We start from the raw sequence: 6,100 nt of genomic DNA on the forward strand, positions 1-6,100 counted from the left end.
TACTTCATTAGTGTTGCGACACTCTCTTATTTGATCGACTGCTGATATTCGAGTTTGCTTGCTGGCACAGAAGAATTATAGGAGTACCCGTCATGGGATGATTGGATATTAGAGGTACGTTGTATATTCGGACGATGGAGTTGGGATCAGATATGGTGATTCGCGTGCTGTATGGAATTGGGGACTGCGCGTTCTCATAAGCAGGTTAGGTCGTGGTTGGGACCGCGTATATCGGTCTTGTGTGGTAACTATTAGAGGTTTGGAGACCTGAGTGGATCCTTTGTGCTTGGTATGTTAGATTTTGGATGTGATATTGGGCATAGACTGGTTGTCTCAGTGTCGTGCTATTCTGGACTGTTGCGCTAAGACGACAACGTTGGCTACGCTGGGGATGCCATGGATTGAGTGGCAAGGTTCGACGGATTATGTTCTCAGTAGAGTAGTTTTATTTTTGAAGACCCAGCGGATGGCTGGGAAGGGTTGCCTTTTTCTTACTGGGCCTTTGTGATGAATATTAGTGCAGAGACTCCCACCGTTGATTCGGATCCGGTGGTGAGGGATTTTTCCAGATGTGTTTCTTGCTTCCGGGCATGTCGCCGGACAGGGTTGTTAATTTTGGTATTGATTTGGTAAGGGCACAATATTGTATGGCACCGACAGAGTTAAAGGAGTTGAAGGAGCAACTTCAGCAACTCCTTGATAAGGGGTTCATTAGTAGGCCAATATGGAGGTGTGTTCTACATCGAGTCGGCCTGGTTGACTCCGAGTTGTATTATTGAGGGATGTGTTGATTTGATTGTTATTTAGCTTATTAGTGATCTGGGGAGATCTATGAGTTATCTTTCCGTGATGCGAGGTGTTAGGATTTGTTGGTTATAGGCACATGTGGTGCCGTTTTATTGGGGCCTCTCAGTGGAATTCGAGCGGGAAGAATATTGGGTATTGCTCAGCGGATGGCGTATCGGTTGCGTCCTTTCGGGTTTGTGTAATGTTATGTCAATTGCTTCGCCGTGATTATGATGATTTGCTTTAGTCCTAGACATCAATTGCGCGTGGTTGTCAATTTTGAGCATAGTGACTTGAGGTGTTTCATGTGGATCAGTGTTTGGATAGGGTCGCACATTGCAGCGAAGTTAGGTAGAGGTATGACCCTTCGAGTTAGATTCGTGTGTTATGTTTCTACGAGGTATGACGGGTTATTAGCATTGTGTGTGGTGGTACTGGTGAGCTTGCGGTACAACTCTCTCATTTGAGTCATTTTCATGATTTGAGTATGTTTAGATTGTTGCGTATTGGTGCCCGGATTGCACGAGTTGTGGCCTTAGTTTGTATTGATGTGTCATGTCACCAGAGTAGTTGTGTTGGATTAGATGAGATCGTTGGGATCTATAATGAATACAAACGGATTCGATTTCAGCATGTTGGAAGGATAATATCGATGTTCGGCTCAGAAATTTGCTATGGCCCTTGCCAAAGGAGAAGTGGCTTCACGAATGGTTGATCTGAGGAATGGTTATGACTTTCTACGTGTTTCATTAATCATTGGCAGTATACAGAAGTGTTGGAATGAGGCTTTATTTGATAAGAGGCTTATTATCGATATTCGGTTGTTTTGAGCAACTGCTGTGATTAGAAGTTATCGCTACGAGTATTTGAGTTATGGGGTATATCATGTAATTGCATCTGAGGTTGTAGACATGGTTATTACATCTTGCTCGGGCTTATTCAGAGTATAGATGTGAGATTTTGATCTTGTGGATGATTTCAGAAGTGGGATGTGGTTCTAAGGTTTATGGGCTAGGTTGGATTGTGGAATTACAGTTACATTGTGTTATCGGACCTATACGAGATAGGGTGACGTGTGATCACCCCCGGGTATGTGCATGGTAAGGTTCTCAGCGATTGATGGTTTTCGGAACAACTCTGGGCACGTTCGAGGACGAACGTATGTTTAGTGGGGGAGGATGCAACGACCCGACCGGTTGTTTTGAGATTTTGCACTTCCCTCACCAGTTCTCGGGCATGACTAGCCCCGTGTGATGTATTATGACTTATGTAAATGGTCGTTTTGGTTTTCAGGGTAATCAAAACAGATTTGGAAAAACAGTTCTCAGTTTGAAGCTTAAAATTTAAAAGGTTGTCCAAGTTTTGACTTGTTAGTAAAAGATCTCGGATTGAAATTTTTATGATTTGGTTAGCTCCGTTAGGCGATTTGGGACTTAGGAGTGTGATCGGAATGTGTTTTGGAAGTCCGCAGTAGATTTAGGCTTGAATTGGCGAAATTTGAATTTTCGGGTTTTCCAGTTGATAGGTGAGATTTTGATATAGGGGTCGGTATAGAATTCTGGAAGTTGTAGTAGGTTTGTTGAGTCATATATGATGTGTGTGCAAAATATCAGGTCATTCGGACGAGGTTTGATGGAATTTTGATCAAAAGCGGAATTCGGAAGTTTTGGTAACCTTAGGCTTGAATCCGATGTTATTTGGTTGATTCGATGTTGTATTCGGTGTTTCGAAGATTGGTATAAGTTTGGATAGTGGAATGTGACTTGTTTGTGCTTTTGGTTGAGGTCTCGGGGGCCTCGGGGTATTTTCGGATGGTTGACGGGTGATTTTGGGTTGGGTTTGGAAGCTGCTGCTAGGGGACCGCAGGTGTGGACTCGCAGAAGCGGATTTTGGAGCAGCAAAAGCGGCCAGGAGAGGGGCAGGCTGGGACCGCAGAAGCGAGGTCCTGGTCGCACCTGCGATTGCGCAGGTGCGAATTTCTTTGCGCAGATGTGGCCTTGAGTTTTAAGTGAATTTCGCAGGTGCGCACCTGGGATTGCAGGTGTGCGTCCGCAGGTGCGACCATTTAACTGCAGGTTCGGTTTTGCTGGGTCAGAATATGTTTATTTCACCCTTCGCAATTTTGAGTGGTTTTTCATAATATTACAAACAGGAAGAAGCTTTGGAGAGCTAATTGAAGGGAGAATTCAAGAGGGCTTCTTAGAGGTAAGGTCCTTGGTCCCTAAACTCGTTTTTATGATGATTTTTAAGGTTGTAAGCTTGAATTATATGGGAAAATCAGTAGCAAATTGGAAGTTAGGGCTTGGAAATTGGAGACATAAATCTAGGGATTTGAGGGGTCATTTGTGGTCGGATTTTAATGTATTTGATATGTATGAACTAGTGAGAGTGTAAGGATTCTAGTTTTGTGATTTGTATCGGATTTCGAGACGTGGGCCCAAGGGTCGGGTTTGGTCAATTTCGGGATTCTTGATGTAATTGGTTATTTTTGAGTGGACTTTGTTCCCTTAGCATATTTTGATGGTATAAATTTGTTTTGGATAGATTTAGAGCATCCGGAGGCCGATTCGAGAGGCAAACACATCGCGGGCTAGAGTTTGGACCGGATAGAGATAAGTAATGACTGTAAATACTATTATGAGGGCATGAAACCCCGGATTTTACATCGTTGTGCTACTTTGAGGTGACACACATGCTAGATGACGAGCGTGGTGTCGTGCACCGTTGGGGGATTGTGACTTAGTCCATCCTGTACGACTATTAAGTCGCGTATTTTACTTGAAAACTATTTGATATTGTTATATTTTGGAAAATATTATTGTGTTTGGGGCTAAATGCCGTGTCTGGGCCTTGTGCTGATTGTTTGGACCCTTAGGGGCTTTTACTACTGTTTTACCTCACTGTTTTGGTTTAATGTTTACACTCAGTCATGCTATGTTCTTACTGTTTTCATAACTCGATTTTATTCACTCCTTTTGATTTCATAAATGATTTTGAGCCGAGTACTTGTTTTACTGTCAGCCCGAGGGGCTTGAGTGAGATCTGACTGAGTGAGGCAGAGGGCTTGTGATGTGAGGATATCATAGGATCGGGCTGCGCGCCGCAGCATGTGTACTGAATTATGATATATGAGAGGCTGAGGGCCTGAACTATTATGCCACGACTTGGCTTGTGATTGATATGAGGTCGAGAGCCTGTTTGATTATGCCACGAGATGGCTTGTTATTGCGCTTGGGCCGTAATGGGCCCATCCCGGAGTCTGTACACCCCAGTGAGTGCGGGTACCCAGTGTGAGTGATGTGTTGTAGCTCGAGGGGCTGTAGTTGATTCATATTGAAGCCCGAGGGGCTATTCTTGATCCATGTTGCCCGAGGGGCGATTTTTGATTCATGTTATGCCCGAGGGGCTAATTACGAGTGATTGTGAGGTAGCCCGAGGGGCTGGTTCTGTTGATATTATGCCCAAGGGGCGGTTTATGGTACATGTTTTGGCCGAGAGGCTGTTTATGTTTCTATCATTTTCACTCACCGTTTTATAACTCGTTTGAAACTATTGAAAGTTGTTTTAAAAGGTTTTACCGAAACTGAGCATGATTTACGAAGTAAACGATTTCTGTACTATTTTGGAAATATACTGCATTTGCTGTAGCATTTTGACGTGGCTTGCGTGTTTTCTTACTGCTCAGCTTTCATTTACTTTTAGTACTTACTGAGTTGGAGTACTCACATTGCTCCTTGCACTATGTATGTAGATTCAGGTATTTCCGAACCCGGTAGCGGGTGTTGATTGCTCAGTGGCAGAGTCATCGGAGTTAGCAAGGTAGCTGCCCGACGTTCGCAGCCCTGCTCTTCTCCCTCTTGTCTTCCTTAGTTTGTTTCAGTATATTTTCAGACTCTTCATTATTTTCAGACCTTAGTAGATGCTCGTGACTTGTGACACCCCGATGGCGGGCTTGTGTATTTATTCCGCACTGTTCATTTAGACTTACATTATGAGATATATGATTAATTAAAGGCTTAAAAATAATTGTTATTAATTAAATGGTTAATTAGGAAGTTGTATCGGTTGGCCTAGTTTCACGATAGGCGCCACCATGACCGGTCGGTTTTAGGGTCGTGACAGCCTTAGAAACAGTATGACTCTTACATTCATTAAATAGGTGGCGGATGCTTCTTCTGACTGAATGTGATGTAGTGTCTTCTAATTTACTGTAACATAAAATAAATTAGCTATTCTTAACTTGAAGCTTATGTCAACCTGATGCCTCCAAAACATTTTTATTTGTTTTTCGGAGGGGCTTGTGTTTCTTGGGAGAGGACGTAGTATTTAAATTTTCATTGTGTTAAGCATCATGATCTCTGTCAACTTTTCCTTGAAGAAGAAGTCATTCAGTTCTCTGATTTGGACATTGCTCCTTAATAAGTCAGTTGTTGAGCCTAAATAATTTAGTCTTTTTGTTTTAATTGGTTAGCATTGACAAGTACTGATATGGATATGGGGTTGATGATTACTTGGAGGAATTTGAAACACAGGGAGCTCAAATGTTGGTTAAAATCTTGATTTGAATAAAGTTTATTTCTTATCTAGTTTCATAAAAGAGCTTTGGGAGGAAATCAACTTGTACGTAAAATTGTTTCAACCTTCTACATTAAGTCATTCTATAGATCAAGCTAGGATGTAGGACAAGGAAATCGAGTCTATTCTTAAGAAAAGAGGAATGATGCTTAAACTTATAGGATCACATCCAACGAGAATTCTTAACACCTTAGCAACGTGAGATTTTGTGATTCTAAAGGAGTACGGTGCAACCTCTTCCAAGAATATCATATGGATTTTTCCTTACTCCAGGTATGTTAAGGCTATTCCTTCTTTCTTTTTCGCATGATCCATATAATATAAACGAAACGAGCAAACTACGCAACTTTCATAAATGATTCAATTCATAGAAATACTAGGGGTGCCTATATTCTTGATTCCCCATGTGAATTATTATTATATCTTCTGTTCATGGGTCTCAGAAAAATACATATTTGATAAAGTTTATCCGAAAGGTATATTGATTTTTATGGCATTCCGAGAAAATCTTATTGATGTATTTCTTATGCATTTCATGCATTTATACATGTACATTGACCCATGACCAGATGACATTATATATGCGTATTATGTATATTATATGAATATGGGATATGAGAAAAGCTTACGGCGTTATATACATGCCGCCACCTGATCAGCTGGTATACGTTGATGATTTTGCGCACAGTGGCCGAGATGATATGATGGGATGCCCTCAGAGGCCTGATGATCTTATGAA

The sequence above is a fragment of the Nicotiana attenuata genome, chromosome 1, assembly GCF_001879085.1.
Source record: "Nicotiana attenuata strain UT chromosome 1, NIATTr2, whole genome shotgun sequence".
NCBI classification, from domain to species: domain Eukaryota; kingdom Viridiplantae; phylum Streptophyta; class Magnoliopsida; order Solanales; family Solanaceae; genus Nicotiana; species Nicotiana attenuata.